This window comes from Pongo abelii, chromosome 2, assembly GCF_028885655.2.
Source record: "Pongo abelii isolate AG06213 chromosome 2, NHGRI_mPonAbe1-v2.0_pri, whole genome shotgun sequence".
Taxonomy (NCBI): domain Eukaryota; kingdom Metazoa; phylum Chordata; class Mammalia; order Primates; family Hominidae; genus Pongo; species Pongo abelii.
This window is the reverse complement of record NC_085928.1, coordinates 75,084,761-75,103,129: the sequence shown is the minus strand read 5'-3', so window position 1 is coordinate 75,103,129 and position 18,369 is coordinate 75,084,761.

The window sequence follows — 18,369 nt, the reverse complement described above, 5'->3', positions numbered from 1 at the left end:
ACTTTCTACTTTCTGTATCTGCCCTACCCAATATGGTTGTCATTAGCCACATGTGACAACTGGCCACTTGAAATGTAGTAATGTGACTGAGGCATTGAATTTACATTTTATGCAACTTGAATTCGTTTAAATTAAATTTAAAGAGCCACATATGGCTTGACCTGCCATAATGGGTGTCACAGTTATAGAGGGATATTAATGGCAAAACAAAAAGTGGTGACTTCCCTCTTCTTATAGCTGAATGAAACCCCTGCTCCCAAATAAACTTAGTCCCATAGGAGACAGGTAATACATTGAAAGCATTTTAAAGGTCACTTTGCAATTTAGTCTCCTGATGCTATTTTCTGCCCATTCCCAGCCACCTCCCACCCCCAATTCAAAGCCACATATACACAGAAGAGCTTGTTAATGTCTATAAAAAATAGATTAGCATTATTTATTACTTGTGCTTCTATACACATTTTCTCCTAAAAATATCACCACATTTTTGACATAGAGTCTTCCTCTTTGATGGAAGAAAAAGGTTAGAAGGCCACAGCAAACAAAATTGTCTTGTGACTTTGTACATAAGTTTGCTTTGTCAATATGCAGCGGCAATCAACTGACAGAGCAACTATTACCTAACCCTCCTATTTTTCATATCACCACTCAGAGTTCCTTTAAATCTGCTTTGAGCTCCCCAGGCCCTTTTAAATTACATCATACCAAGTGGAGGGATGGGGAAAATGGTCAGGAGTATATGGTCCATTAGCAACTCCCTACTGGCCTTCTATTACAAGGTGTTTCTCAAACTATTCTGCTATTTTGCAAGATAAATCTTTCTTATTGATTTCAGTCTTTGACACTCTCATCATGAAGAAGTGAGCTTGTAAACAGTCCAAGGCATGGGGTTGCAATTTGCTGGGTTCAAATGATGCTGCCCCATCATTTTCCAGGTAGGCTTGCATTTCTCTCTTCAGTCCTTTATTTTCAACCTTTCCTGTTTCCGTCCTTTCCTCACCTGTTCAGAAAACTTTTCCTGAGCGCTTACTATGTGTCTGGAACTATGGCAGATGGGTCCCCACATTCATAGAGCAACAGAATGCTACCAGACACACGACAGCCTGCTAGGCAGCCCGAGAAGGTCTATAAACAGAAATATTTGGGAAACAGATCAAAGTATTTGTCTCCAGGAAGAAAGAGGAAATGAAGAGATGGGCTTAGAAAACAAACACACTGGGCTTGAATTTCATCCAGAAATTTTGCCTTTGTAAAGCAAAAGGAAAATGTTTCCCAGAATCATCTTTAAGAACCACTGAAAAGATTATTTGAAAATTATTGAAAATCAAAGCAAATCTCAGCCCATCATTGAATAAAGAAGTTGCCTCTCTGTGAATAGAATAAATAAAAATCTCTGTATTTCAGGAAGCTGATTGTTTAAAATTGATTTGTAGGCCGTTAAAGTTTCCCCATATTGCCGACCGGAGAGTCTGAAATCCTTAGCCAGTCATTTAAAGCCCTCCTACATTAATCTCCATCTTACTCATCCAATTTCACATCTTTCTGCCCCTCTCACGAACCTTCTGTTACAGTCAGGTGGATCTATTGACTACGTCCTAGATGTTAGGGTCTTTGCCTCTGTTCATTTATTTTCTTTTCAAATTCTTAACACTTCCTCAAAGCCTAAGTTAAATCTGAGCTCTAATATATATCTTTGCCTAAACTCCCTAACTTCTTTTTTTTTTTTTTTTTTTTTGAGGCAAAGTCTCACTCTGTAGCCAGGCTGGAGTGCAGTAGCGCCATCTTGGCTCACTGCAACTTCTGCCTCCTGGGTTCAAGCGATTCTCATGCCTCAGCCTCCCAAGTAGCTGGGAATACAGGCACCTGCCACCACACCCAACTAATTTTTGTATTTTTGGTAGAGACGGGGTTTTACCATGTTGGCCAAGATGGTCTCGATCTCCTGACCTTGTGATCCACCCACCTTGACCTCCCAAAGTGTTGGTATTACAGGTGTGAGCCACCACGTGGCCAAATCCCTAACTTCTAAGGCATGCCCTTTTTCTCCTCTGAACTTGTAAGGCACCTCATGAAAATGATCCTCTTTTTTTTTTTGCAATGACAATTTATCATTTTGCAGTTAGCAAACAATAGGTATGTCTAAGTCATAAGAGCAATTTATCTTACACTCTTTACTAGTAAAACATTTGTATATACATATACAGTATATAAAGCATATTGACAAATCTTATCTCATTAAATTTAATCTCTATTACTTAGGTAGACTTTTTTTTACCTGTGGACAGAGGGGAAAACAGAGAGGCTCAGAAAAGGGAACCAATTAACTTGAGATTGCACAGCTAATCAGACAGAGCTGAGTTTAAAATGAGGACCTTTGATTCCAACACTAGTGCTCTTTCACGAAAACAGTAAAGAGTCTTCAAACACAGGACCCTTGATACAAACGCCTCTATGTGCCCAAGATAGCTTTAACCACATTGTAGATATTTAGTGGGTAGTATTGAAAGACGAAATGAATGCTGGTTAATGATTAAAATGAGGCCTCCTTCAAAATCAGGTTTATCAGTAATGCAAAAGAACTGAGGATAAAGATTCATCTTTTATACTGCCATGGACAGTAATTTTTGGATTTAAAACACAGCTACAACAAACAATTGTCTGTGATTGTGGCCAAGGTTGCTCAAGATACATCTGAGTTACCTAACCTATGGGTCTGGTTTTTTTCCTACTGGTTTCCAGCCACACAATCCCAACCCTTAATGGTATAACAGCTCCTCCAAAATGGAGACAGATCGGAATAGACTATTAACACCCAAGCAGATGCAGAAACCACCCAGATGGATAATTTCAATGTTAATACAAAAATATTTAAAAGAGCTACAGAATGTCACACAGAGGATTAGCAATACAAAAGAGATAGAAGGCATTTATTTTTGGAAAAGTAATTTTTTTTTCTGTGTATCACTAGTACATTTTAAATAGAGCTTCTACAGCTTACATACAAATGCTACTTTCTGAGCAAGAGGTATTTTGCATGGTAGGTAAGTGTGCTGCTGGGTTATGTATGCTTAATCATGTTAGCTTCCATTCGCCAAATGTGTCCTCTACTATGCATTGTGAGAGTTCTTTTATGCGCCTCACAACAACCCTGCCAGCTGCGTGTTATTAGAGTCATTCTACCGAGGAGGAAGAAACCCCCAAACTGACTACAGATTGGTGGAATATGAGAATATATAAGAATTGTAACAGATATTATACTATTACAGCTTGGTTGTGGGACAACTTTTTTTAGTATGGAGAAAATTAATTAGAAAATCACATTTAAAGGAGAATTGAGTAATACAATAGTTAAGTTGGAAAAATCAAAATGAACTCAATTTACCTAAAAGGAAATTTTTTTTCTTTTTTTTTTTCTCTAAAATTGACCCAACAATGTCAGCAGCACTTTTACGTCATCAACTCTTTATGTAGATCTCTAGGGTCCAGATATCAGTTTCCAATAAGTTTCTCCTGAAAAGAAACCTAGGATTCTTAGAGGGTGACTGATCCCCTGCCTTGAAACTGAGTAATATCAGGACATCCTGGAACAACCAAATTGCTTAAAAAAAAATGGTGCTTTTGAGAACATTGGGAAAAATAGCTTAAAGAAGCTTATACTGACCAACTTAAGGTAACTTGAGGATCAAAAAGAGAAAAATAATTATGGCTAAATGGAACCAGTTTGAGTCTGTGAAAGACCATGATTCTATTCTGAAAACAAATGGAGAAAGTTAACACAAAGTGATCTAAGCAGTCATTCTATTGCAAAAAGAAGAGTGACTATAAATATGCATGTATTCTTTTCAATTGGTTATAATAATTAGAAGAGATTACATGTAAGTGTATTGTTTCTTCTATTTATTCTCCTGTACATCTGTTCATAAGTTGTAGATATATATCTTCTGTTTAAGTAGAGAAGGGTAGATAAAGGAATTATGAGTCAGGCAAGTAGTTCCAAGGAACCTCGGAATGAAACTCCAAGTTAGGAAGGATTCATTACAGGTAGTAATCAGGTAGCATGAAGGTGCAGTGTGTGGTCACACTCAATGACCAGATAGAAAGAGGGCTCAACATACATTTTGAGATGATTAGTGAGCCAAATGTCCTCAGAGAGCTAGATGCCCTACTGAGTATAATAAAATACTAAGAAGTAGTATTTATTAATACTAACAAATAGATAAGTTTTAAATAATGTGTTTAGGACAGGGCAATTAAGAGTCATTGACAAGAGAGTGAAGATATGGTTCTGACCTTGCAAAACTTTTTAAGAGTGCTTCATTCTGGAGATAAAAGAAACACAACTTGCAAATACATAAACCGGTGGGAAAACATAAGATTAAAACTATTTCACTGGTATAACAAATAGAGTAGACTTTTATAAGGAACCTCTTCAAACGATCAGTGGCTCAGGTTTGAATCATTTTGGGATGAGCAATTCTACATAGATCAGAAATCAGCTGGCTGTTAATCCAGATCTTATCTTGGTTAATATGAATAAGTATTGGGTGTTTGTTTGTTTTTTGAATCAGTGAAAACCTTTATAATCCTGGGATGGCATCAACATAAATTCTAGTATAATTTTCAGGTTAAATTAAAACAAATATTTTTATAACCCTATAAAGGTATTTAAAAACATATGTAGGAATAATAAAGAAATAAATCAGAGCATAGATTATTTTGAATAGTATAATCATAGGAATAAGTTTAGTAAACATTACAATTATAGATATTTTGTCTACTTTAAGGTATTTATAGTGTTCAAAAGTTTCAGCAACATTAAAATTCTAATTTTAATTTGTATATTCTAGGATAATTTAATGAATTGCATTTGTAGTAACTTTTAAATGTTCCATTTGATATTTCAAATTTTGTTTATTAGATCTGTACATTTTCATGTAATAAATTGAGCATCTTATAAAGTATAGATAAACATTTTTATTCCTCTCTATTAAATAAACCCCCAGGAAATTAAGGCATCTTAGCAGAAGCAATCCCAGAGGGGATAAATAATATACCCTAGGTCATACTGTTAATGAGTGGCAGATCTAGGACTCATGCCCAGATCCATGAACTTAAAACCTGTGCTTCTATCTTCTGCACCCCAACTCTTTGCAGACATTTTTTGAAGTAGCTTTTTCACATTACTTAGGACACTATTTTCTTTTTTTCACTTAGCAATACGTGATTTAGGATTGTACAGACATAGCTGTCTGTACAGGCTCCCATAGACTGCATTAGAACTGTTGGTTTGGACCATATAATTTTTTTACTAAAAATGAATTAACTAATTGATAACATTTTTAAATTGGAGGATTGCCCATAGAGAGGTAGATGTCTAGCTTCTCTTGAAAAACTGGAAGATTTGGTAATATTGGGCCCTCACTGGCAAAAATCAACAGAACTGAGTGGGGGCTGCCCCTGGAATAGGGCACTTGTCTCCAGTTTGCCACTGTCCCCATCCAGCCAGGTTCACTAGTTTATGTCTGGCCCCTACGTGCATGAAACATACTGTTTCTACTGAAAATTGATGTACTGAAACCAATCGCTCAAAGATCCTCAAGTTACCGCATGCTTGTAGAAACCATCGTCAAATGGGGAATTTAGATGGTACAAGGCACAATGAAGAGACAGAACCTATTTCAAGCCCTCGAGAACCATGTTTCTTCAGTTGTAAGCTGCTGTTCAAAGAAAAACCTCAGCCAAATGAAATTGAAAGGAGTTCAAAAGAACGATTTATCAATTGGGCAGCCTCCAGAGCCAGAGTAGGCTCAGACTCCAGTGCACCCATGTGGTGGAAGATGATTTATGGACAGAAAAGGGAAAGTGATGTACAGAGAATGGAAGCGAGGCATAGAAATAGCCATATTGGTTACAGCTCAGCATTTCCCTTATTTAAACACAGTTTGAACTCTTGGTCACCTTTGATTGGCCAAAATTCGGTGATTGGTACAACAGTAGACTACAGTTTGTTTATAATTCCATTTAGGTTATAGCTCACAATGTAAAGAGAAACCTTTAGGCTGAACTTAAACTATACAAGAAGGCAGCTTAAGGGTAAACTTGATTCAAAATGTGCAGACTCTAGAATGGTCATGTAACCAAGCAATAAGACAGTTCTCCAGACCTAGAATCACATGTGAGTAATCTGCCATTTCTACTCCTAACTTTCACATCTAAAATACTCTAAATACAATTAGACATCAAGCAAAATAGAAAGAGCCAGGATAGGACACAGAAAAAGAGCAGCCAGATAAGTCAGGAGAGTTCCTTCCTTCCCTCTCTTTCTTCCTTCCTTCCTTCCTTCCTTCCTTCCTTCCTTCTTTTCCTTCCTTCCTTCCTTCATTCATTTACAAAGGTCCTGGCCACACAAGATCTCCTCATACCTCTTTGTTGAATGCATCCGTCCACTCACCAAGTGGGTTTGAGCATCCACTCTGTTTCAGGCACTGTGGAATACGCACTGGATACACAGCAGTGCACCAAATAGATAGGGTGCCTTCATCCCCTCTCAGCCCCTAGGTGGATAATCATACCAATAATGTCTTAAAACTGTGATAAAGAAAAAAGTACAAGATGCCATGAAAGTGTATACCAGAGGCTGCTTACCTTAACTTAGGGACTCAAAGCAGTTTTCCCTGGGGACGTGACATTGATTAATTAGGACCCACAGGGCACTGACCATCCCTTTCCAAATTCTGGTCTGCATCACTGTCTGTTCACTGGCCAACTGAACTAATAACAAAAGTTAACATAAACTGAGGACTTAGTATGTGCTCAGCTTTGTCGTAAGTGCTTTACACAAATCAATTATTTAAACTTCATACTAAATCTATGTTAACCCTGGTGTTATTATTTTTCCAGTTTCGTAGATGAGGAAGTAAATGGAGGCATAGCAGGATTAAGTACTTGCCCAAAGCTGGAAAACTAAAGTCAAAAATCAAATCCAGATCTGCCTTCCTTGACATGTCATGCCCTTAACACTTGACTTTCTTGTAAAAGAGCCATTCCTTTTCTAAAGACATCAATCTAACTGGTAAATAGCTGCATAGTAAACACATACATACACACACACACACACACACACACTAGAGCAGCTTTTCCCAAAAGAATAAATGTCAATATATCTTAACCCATTTTCTCATAACGAGTTGATCCAGCAATAACAAGAATATTCCTCAGGTAATGCCTTTTTATTAAGAACAAATATAAGTTACGAGACATGATACAGTATCCAATCTCAGAAAGCAATTTTCAAAGATTGAGTATCTCCACTTTATGCTGCAAAATAACGAACACATGGACACCCCAGAATGCTTATCCAACATAGCTTGCCACGTTAGCATTTAAAATAGGCAAACATGTGCTGGGAGATATAAAGAAATGTAACTATACAGATGATTTCTTCCCTGTTTAGCTCAACATTGATCATTTGCTGTTAAGTAAACACTTTAACTTAAAAGGAGTCAGTGAGAATTTGGATCTTTCTGAAGGAGTCACACATCAAAAGCTTACAATGGGGAGGTGAGAAAAGGCAGTGGAATGTCTAGTCCTGCTGAAAGGCTGAGAAAAATCCTTTCAGAATAAGTCATCTACTCCCAGCTACTCAGGAGGCTGAGGCAGGAGAATGGCATGAACCCAGGAGGCAGAGCTTGCAGTGAGCCGAGATCGTGCCACTGCACTCCAGCCTGGGAGACACAGCAAGACTCCGTCTCAACAAACAAACAAACAAACAAACAAACAAACAAAAAAGTCATCTACATAAGCAGGGAAGATCACTTGATATGCATTGGCTTTATGAAATATGGGAATTTCCCCCCTTTCTGCAAGTAAAATAAGAGGAAATATTTCCCCCCTTACCCAAGTGCAAGAAAGATCATTTCCATTAACATTAGGAATATAAAAAGATTTTCTTCCTAGCTTGCTCTCCAGCAACAAGATCTCATGGACTTTCTTAACCCTTTGACACTTACACTGTTGTAAATAGTGCTTCCTGGGAAGGTTTGTAATGCAGCCTGAATCCCAATCCTTAAACACCCTGCTGTGCAGAGGGAATAGCCAAAGCCAGAAAACCCTAGAACTATTTTTCCTTTCTCCTTCAAAGCCACCAAAACCTGGTAGAAGCATGAGTTTCTTCTCCTCTACTTTTTGGACTTGGGAAATCTGGACCTATTGACATGAGACAACATGTACACATTCTGCCTAAATGTAATGAAGGTTTCAAAGGTTTCACAGGAAGCTCAAGCAATGCAACAGAATGGATCTTTTATGGGGTTTTTTTTGCATTTTGAGAGGGTAGGTGAGGAAAAAAAGTTTTTCAAGCTCTGTGATGTCACATGATAAATTACAGCAATATTTCTGAAGTGTATTTAATTACAAATTGGCTTGAGTTTTCAAAAGGACAGGGCTTACAGATAGATATGTCCTGAATATGAAACATTACTGTACTAATGATGCATTAAATTATTTTATAAAACAAAAACCCTAGAGTACATAAAAATGTATCCACAGCTCATCATATATGCTATGTGAAAGACAGAGGTTCTTGGCTAAATTTCAAATGCCTATGAGCACAAGAAAATGGAACCATCTAACTAAGCGTTATGTTTTCATTCCCTCATCCCACAAATATTTAGCAAGGGTTTACTATGGACGACACTGTTCTAGGTACTGAGGATACAACAGTGAGTGAAATAAAGTCTCCTTCTCCAGGGACAGAGGTTCTATTTGGGGAAACATGATAAAAAACAAATCAATGTGCAATAAAATGTTAAGGAGGGATATGGTCTCTGCAGATGAGTTTTGCAGCAAAAGAGGGCAGGATGGAAGGTGGCTGGGAAGGGTAATTGAAGGAAGGTCTTATGAAATGGTTTGCCAATGTCATACCTCCTATCAAGAGGGTGGTGAAATCCAGAAAGTGTCTTGAGTTAGACGGCCAGGAGATATGGGCCCTCACTATACCCTTCTCACCAAGGGCTCGTTTTTGTTAGGGACACTTATATTCAAGATCTTAGGCAAGCCCAGAAAAGTAAGAAGACTTGAGATATTAAATAATTGGAAAGAGATCTCTCAACACTGTTTGCTTGAAGGCCAGGTCTTTTGCTTTATTGGGAAGCAGGAAAGAACAAGGACATTGGAAGCAGAAAGACCTAAGTTCAAATTCTAGTTCAACATCTTGTCTGTGTGACCTCTGGTAAGCCGCTTTATCACCTTTCTCACTCCAACTCAGTATCTTCATCCATCAACTAGAAATCTATAACTGTCTCAGGAATTTCCATGAAGATTAAATTTGATCATGCATGCAAAATTAACTCAAAGCTTGGCACATGGTAAACACTCAATAAATGGGATATGGCATTATTGTAGGAGATAACAAATAACACAATGCTAATACCTTTAAAACAAAGCCAACAAGCCTTTTTACTTTCTCAAGATGCCCTTTCTCTTTTCCAGGTGAAACAACCTTATTATTGTAAATTGCTCTCTTTAGGCGAAATGGTACCTGTTGTGTTATAGATTGGTCCACTAAATATTTTCATTTAAAAAATAATAGAAGTAATTTGCAGCTATTCAGATAAGCTGAAGGAAAAAAATCTACTGAAAACTAATGCAAGTCATTCAGTGACTGGGTACAAATGATTTATAATTGCAGGGGCCAGGTTTTCCCAGGTTTGGACTCACATGAAGACACCAGCCATGGAGAGAGAGGAGACTTGGGTACTGAGTGGGTGTGTTTATGTGCATTTGATTGATTGTATTCTAAATATAAATATTAAAATAAACTTGAACTTTGATTACTTTATGGATTATTATTACACAGAACTCTCTGCTAAAGCTGGCAGAGAGACTTAAGTGCTGACTTGAAATATATTTCTGGGTGTATTTATATACCCTACTCAGAAACAAAAAGGAAAGAAATATTTTTAAAGCTTTGCAAGAAAACAATGTGCAGCAAAGAGGAGATTAGCCATTTGGTGACCAAAGGCTCAGCCAGGGGAAAGTGTATGTCAGGAATGTAGACAGTATGCGACAGACAGACATGGTGCTATTTGGAATAGGAGTTCCCAAGAAGGATCTCTTACATTTGATCCATGAAGCAACAGGTGTTCTTGGAAACAGGATCCTAGGTTTGGCTCCGACCACAAGCTCTGTCAAAATGAGAACAAAGAATTGGAAAAATCACCACACTGACAATTCCCATTAACCTCTGGCATGGAATGACACACTCTTATCTGCCCACAACTGTCGCCCAGTCTTCAGCCTGCATCTTGTCTCCATTTACAGGCTGTGGAATTACCCTAGCCTCTGAAAATTCACCAAGAGCAAATATTGCTGCAACCTGCACTTCTTTGGTGACTAAGACCCCCTCAGGCTCAGAGAGAAGGGTTGCAGATATATGTTTATCTTGATGAGTACACATCACATTGCCTGGGCTTTTCAATCCAGGCCAGTAATTGTCCCTCTTTGTTTGGAAAATGCACAGGGATTGAATATCCATCAGTCTAAGGCAGTAGATAGGGGAAAGAGAAGGAAGGAGCAGGGCAGAAGTTGTTGCCACACACCCATGGCCATGCTACTTTCTCAGCTAAAAATGTAGGGGTGTGTAGTATAGCAGTGACATCCTGGAAGAGGCTTCTAAAGAAGGAAAGGCTAATACAGGACACTGCCCAACCCCTAACCCAGGACACACATCCCAAATTGGTGCAGACTTTTTCTTGGCTGTCCATAAATAGCCAATCTCAACACAGCCATCCAGGCAGTCATTTCCAACTCATCAGACCTGGCATATAAGAAGAAATTTGCTTCACGTATTTTTGCATAAGGACATAGTATAATCTTTCCCCCGTCGGAGATGAAAACTTAAAACAACCTTAAGCTTAGGGATTTTAACACCATTCATTCCTGGCTAGATTTTGACCCACATGGCACCATTCTAGAAACCACATAGTCCATAAAGGAAAATGTTATTGCAAAGCAGCAAATGTGAAGGCTTGAAATGTCAAGTGGATTTAAAGAAAAACTGTACTTCTAAATGGTAACAGGTGGCCTTTACTTTTCACACTCATTTTAAGAGAGAAGATCACAGAGAACACGTTCTTCCCGTCAAGGTGATGATGGATAATCAGGCAGGAGGTGAAAATTAAGTCCAACATAAGGATGTTACAAGTCAAAACATTTGAAAAGGTTATAAAAATTTGTTTTCCATGATACTCAGTGGTTTTGAATCCTTTTGTGAAAGGAGAGTATGTGGAATTTGTTGTGTCATTTCAACTATGATCTGTCCTTCAAGTAGAAAAAAATGAGTTTTGCAGAGAAGGCCAAGTTGTATTTCAAGAGGGAAAAAAAAAGATAGTAGAGAATGACTGACAAATAAATACTTTGGTGACAAATACTTACATGTGTCTTCTCTACAGTGTAATCCAACTCTATAAACAAAGTTGAGTCTATCCACATTTAATCGATTCACAGGTGACTTCCTACCTGGAAGAGAACTAAGCCTGGCAGCCAGCAAGAGGCTCACTGTGAAACCAAGGTCTTTTAGTTTTGTGCACAAACCATCGTCTTGTAGCTCCTTAGTGGCTGTGTTTTCAATTCTTCAAATCTAGCCAGTTTCCATAAGCAAACAATATTTCCACTACACCATTTGATGAACTAATGTCTTGTGCTACCAAAATAGAGAACTTTAAGATGGAAAACCTCTATGGAGGCCTCTAAGCCATCTTCCTGCCAAAGTGGCATTTTTGCATGGCGTGTGTTTCCTAGTACTTTACTTAATCCCATTTTAAATATACCAAGCAAAGAGCCTTTCACTGCATAAGCACTCCACCGTCCAAGAGCTTTCCTTCCTTATCTAAACATACACTGAACTAAGTTCAAACCATTATTTATTTTTACTGTTCCCCACCAGTACCCTATTTTGTCCCCAGTAACAATTGTTATGGAGAGAGAGGAAAAAAAAAGAGTGGACAGATTATTGATTGTCAGAAGGCTTCAAAAAAAAAAAAAAAAAAAAAAAAAAGAGTTGAAGAACTAGCTTTTAATTCTGCTACAGAATGAAGAATGCACGAAGCACTTTATGAGTTAGTTGATTCCCCACAGTAGCAGATGAATTTTCTACTCAGTGCCCCTAGTTTTTTAAATGCCTTTTATGCTTTCTTCATTCCCACATGTTATGTCTCACCCTGCTACATCCTTTGGGTGTTGATTTCCACAGCTGAGTTAACGCAAGATGAAAGAGTCGCAGAAATTCTGAAAGAGGAAGATCTATTACACCCATTTAATGAGAATAATGTGTTTTTTTTTTTTTTCTGCCAGAAACTCCTAGAGGAATACATTTATCTTTAGCTAATCCTTCTAATGATTTTAAATAGATTTCCTATTATTTTATTGTATAATGAAATCTTTTACACAGTTGATCTACTAAAATGAATTCACAAGTTAGGCAAAACGATGTTTAGATTTTGACATTTCAATGATAATAAACAAATTAATCTTAAGTGATAAAATCACTGATTAGAGTCATATGATACAATGATTTCTAAGGTCCAGAGAGGTCACTCAAAATTCTAAGATCTTTTTTGAAAATTACATAACAATTTTCAATTCAAAAAGTAAGGAGATGTGATGGGACTGACTGTTAGAGAGGCCAGTCATTCCTCCTATACATAAAGGAGGATATATAATGGTCCCATGTATCATAATTTATGCCTGGAGAAATGCCCAGAATTTTTCACATTTCTCCTTTTCATTTCATACTATTTCATAAGTATGTTTCATAAGTTTTCATAAAGTCCTGTTTTCTTTTAACAACATGTGTATGCATTTGTGGGAGCATACAAAAACTAAGAATAATAATAAATGAGATTTAGTAGGCATTTACTTTAATCCAACAACTAGTGTAAGCTCTGTAGGTAATAACACATTTCACCCTAACAAAATAGTTATGGGTTTTATATTAAGGCCATTTTAAAAATGAAGAAACTGAGGTAAAAAGTTAAGTTACTTCTCTAACTTCATTCAGTTAAAACCAATGTGTCCAGAACCTATATGCCCAACCACCATATTTCATTGCATCCCTCAAAAGAGTACCCTAAGTTGATGCCATCTATTACTCCACAGTTTTTTCTCTCAACCTTGATTGAACATTAAGAAACAAAAACTTAGTAGCAATTATCTGAGTTGTTTGCCTTCAAAAGTTGCTAAAAAGAAATACTCAGAAATTTTCTGAGGCCAGAAGACCATTTCAAAATAGCTATACTTGTTGAATGTTACTTCACTCCAACTAAAATTATATATTGTCTCAAAATGGTGTGCTCGGAAATAATTGGCACCATCTTGCTCATTTCTGAGATCAGGTCAAGGCAGTATTCCAAAGAGTGGTCGGCAGCCATCTTACACTAACATTCATCCTGGAGAGGATTAAAACATCAACAAGATGTAATTGCTTTATTAACACACCCCTCATTCCACAGAACCCTCACCACCACACTGAGGTGTAGAGAAGCACTTCCCTAGATGAAATGGAAGACACAGAGTTGGAACCAAGGTCTGTCTGACTCCAAAAATTTCTCTTTTGACTCTGCTATACTCACAGACAGCGTGAAGAGAACCTCTAAGCTTCTGGAGCAAGGGAAGGGCTTAGATACAGTTTATCTTAATTTTGCAAGAATTAAAAACAATCTCTGATATCAACCCTTTTCCATCTCTATTCTCTCTTTTGGTTATACTTCTTCCAGATAATCCATTCCCAACAATATGACACCCATACATCCCTCTCTTCTCTGAATTCCTACAGAATCTACATGCCACCACGATTTTCTCAGTCATTACAGGAAACTTGTATGTTTACTGAATAGTTCCATGCATGTTCTCTCCCTATAAACATTTCATAGGGTTTTTCTTATATTCTCAATAGATTGCTTATGATTATGAGATTCTAGAACAAGAAGGAACTCGTGGATAGCATCTGGTAGAAACCAATTATTTTTACCAAGGAATAAACTAGTGTTAAGAGAGGTTAAACAGCACATCTCAGGTCACACAACTAGTTAAGAAGCAAATTAACACCAGTACTTAGAGGTTTTTACTCCTGATCCAGAGCTCTAAACCCCATATCCAATTTTTCAGCTGAAGAGAAGCCTCACAGGAGATTATACAGAAATATCTGGCTGCTTCCATGTGTTCATATTCACATGCTCAAGATAATTATATGCAGGACTAGGGGGTCTGAAAATAAAAAGACCGTCAGTAATATTTAAGAATTTCAGTATATAGGAGATTTGACAAGGACTGGAGTCAGAAATGTGGGATAACAAACTTTAGCCAAGAATAGACGGCAGAAACCCCAGGACAGTATACATGATATTGAACCCATGCAAACCACAAGAACCAATGATCAAAAAATGATATATGGATATTTAGAAACAAATTTCTTCTCCACTGGATGCCAGTGTGAATTTACTGAGAATAAGTCACCCTAAGCTAACCTCATTTCTTTCTTGATAATTTCATTACTGGTAATAATTAAAGCTACCATTTTTAGGAGAATCTATTAGTAATGCCATGTGTGTATGCAATTGCTTTATTAGCGCACCCCTCATTCCACAGAACTCTCACCATCACACTGAGGTGTAGAAAAGCACTTCCCTAGATGAAGTGGAAGACACAGAGTTTGAACCCAGGTCTATCTGATTCCAGAAATTTCTCTTTTGGCTCTGCTATATTCACAGAGAGCCTGAAGAGAACTTCTAAGCTTTTGGACCAAAGGAAGGGCTTAGACACAGTTTATCTTTATTTTATAAAACATACGACAATCTTCTATAATCATGTATTGTTATGGATATTAGTATTTATTTAAAAAATCATTCCTAATGAATGTTACTTAATAGATTAATATTGAATTGGAGAGAAGTCTCTAGGATAGTGACATGAAGTTCTGTTTAGGGATCAGTGCTCTTGAACATTTGATCAATACATCAGATTAAAATGCAGAACACATGTCTGCAAAACAAACAAACAAACAAAGAAAAAAATCTTTAGAACAGACAACTCTAAGAAAGACAGCAGTATAATGGCCAAGAAAATAAAGTTTCAAAAACATCTCCACAGGCAGCTATACTGGGCCAAAACTAATCAGAAGAAATTTAACAATTATGAAAGTAAGCTCCTACCTTTAAGCTTCAAAAAGAACCAACTAAACAAATGGAAGATGAGAGAAACTCAACTTGAGAGCCATTCTTTTTTTTTTTTTTTTAAATAGTAACTTTTATTTCATCATTGTCCAAGCTCGCCTTCCAGACACAGAGTATGTGGGATGCCAAACCAGCAGATGAGGCTGGATGGGGATGTGGATACAGCTAGATCATGAGCTGCTGATCTACCCTGAAAGGAAAATTTTGGTTCAAGCCATGCAGAGACCTACTGGGGTATCACACAAAAGGGGCTGGGTAGACCAGAGAGAAATAGATTCAAGGCAGTGGCACATCGTAGGAACAAGAGCCCTTGAGGCAGTGCTGGTAAATTTGGAGCCATGAGAAGGAGGCAGAAGTCCTGAGTTACTAGACTGGCCATGAGGTTTTTCCACGCCACAAGCAGCCATAAGCAATAGTAAACAGATGAGTGTGGCCCTGTTCCAATAAAACCTCATTGAAATTTGAATGTCATGTAATTTTCATGTGTCACAAAATATTACTCTTCTTTCAATTTTTTCCCAATGATTTAAAAATGTAAAAAGCATTCTTAGCCTGCAAATGGTGCAGATACAGGCACAAAGACTCTGTTCGCCCACTCCAGTGGTAGACAATAGTTGAATGAAAGAAGGAATGAATGTCCTTTAGTCAATGTTTTAGAGAACAGAGATAACACCAAAAGCAATGAAAGATGAACTTCAAAAGAAGAGAAAATAATTATATGATCATTCAGCTATTTTAGAATAATTCTAGGGAACATGTTAAAGTATAAAAGAAAAAAAAACACTAAAAATAGTCATAACTGTGCAGTAGTAACCTGAGCCAAAAACTGATTCAAGGAAATGTGGAATTGCTTCCAACAAAAAGACAGGAAGCTCATCATTCCATAGCTTAAGACATTCCTTGAAGCTAAGGCCAGGAGGGATATATTAGCATTGAATGTGTGCAAAAAACAGGACATAGCAGCATTTCCATGACAGGACTGGGTTTCCAATTAGCAGTATTTCAAACTGAAACCCAAAACTTTTTTCCCCCCAGAAGAAAGGCTTTTTAGAAATACATACAAATTCGCCACTGCACTCCAGCCTGGGTGACAGAGCGAGACTCCGTCTCAAAAAAAAAAAAAAAAAAAAAAAATTAAATTATTTTCTAGGACACTTTGGATTACTATAAGGTTAATTTTTAGTATTTACTCCAACTTATTTGACTATTTCAATTTCGTTCTGCTTGCACTGAGAAATTGAATCAAACTTAGCAGCACAAATGGTAGCAGCCCCCTTGTTGGAGGAGAAATATAAGAACAAAGCTAATGGGTTTCCTTATTAGATGTGTGCTTTCCTTGGAAAACTGTGCTCCTGAGTTTAGTACCAGGAAATAAATAACTCAGAGTTGAAGATTTTCCCATGAATCATGTACTGCAATTAAATACTTGAATGTTTTATCCATCAAATATTGCCTGTGTGTCAAATATTATGTTCAAGAATATGGCGTGAAGTCCACTAATTTCTAAATGGACAATGTTAATACCAATTCTAGAGCAAGAGTGACAGCCTGGTTGTGTATTACACAGCAGAGCTTGCCATCATCCTCTTTACATGAAAAAATAATGAACCTCATGTCATTTGCAGGTTCTTAAAAGCAAAGCATCATGTGGTCACGTGACAATATGAAGCCACAACTCATAAATAGTAAATGCAAGCAGAATTTTCTTACCTTATGACTGAAAGCTCTTTGGTCCTCCTGGGACCCAAACTTCTTTACAAAAAGTTTGGAAGTTCAGGGGAAAAAAAAACCTCTGAATAGGGTAGTTTTTTCTCTCTCTTTCCCCTGGAAGTCAGCCAGTCATTCTATAGCTATAACCATTTCTAGGATAGAAAAATCCATCACCTGTGGAAAACCTCAATGTGCTCATTTTCATGAGTAGTACAAATATTTCTTTTTTTCTAGAGTAACTCTAAGAAAGCTACTTTTGTAGAGTAGCTAAACATGCTCATTAAGTTTAGCATAGTACTTGTGTTCATTTCCCAGGGCTGCCATAACAAAATACCACAAACTAGGTGGCTTGAAGCAATTTAAAATGTATCCTCTCACAGTTCTTGAGGCAAGAACTCCAAAACCGAGGTGTTAGCAGGGCCATGCTCCCTGTGAGATTCTGGGTAAAATCCTTCCTTGCCTCTCCAGAGCATCTGCTGGTGACAGCAGTCCCCAGGGTTCCTTGGCTTGCAGCCAGGTCACGCCAATCTGCCTGTGTTGTCACATGGCGTTCTTCTCCCTGCGTCTCTCTCTCCTCTTCTTATAAGGCACCAGTCACATCAAATTAGGAGCCACCTTACCCCAGAATGACCTCATGTTAACTAATGACATCTGCAGCAATGCTATTTCCCAAAAGGTTGCATTCTGAGGTTTTGGGAGTTAGGATTTCAACACATGTTTTAGGGGCACACAATTCAACCATACTAACTCTTCAGGAAATTGGACTCAAAAGATTTCAGGCCCAAAAGAGTTTCCATGTCTCCTGGCTAACACGGCGAAACCCCATCTCTACTAAAAACACAAAAAAAATTAGCTGGGCGTAGTGGCAGGCGCTTGTAGTCCCAGCTACTCGGGAGGCTGAGGCAGGAGAATGGCATTTACCCGGGAGGTGGAGCTTGCAGTGAGCCGAGATCGCGCCACTGCGCTCCAGCCTGGGCAATAGAGTGAGACTCTGTCTCAAAAAACAAAGAGTTTTCATGTCAATGAAAAGCACAGGCACACCCTGTTTTATTGTGCTTCTCCTTATAATAGTTTTCAGATACTGCAAATTTTCTTTTTAACATATTGGACATCTGTGGCAACCCTGCATAGAACAAGTCTATAGGTGCCATTTTTCTTTAGTTTATTTCATACATATTTTTTATTTCAATAGCTTTAGGGGTACAAGTGGTCTTTGGTTACATGGATGAATGGTATAATGGTGAAGTCTAAGATTTTAGTGCACCCATCACCCGAGTAGTGTACATTGTACCCAATATTTAGTTATTTATCCTTCACCCCTCCCCACTTCTTCGTCCCCAATATAGGTGTCATTTATCCAACAGCACATGCTCACTTCATGTCTCTGTGTCACATCTTGGTAATTTTCACAATATTGCAAAGTCTTTCATTA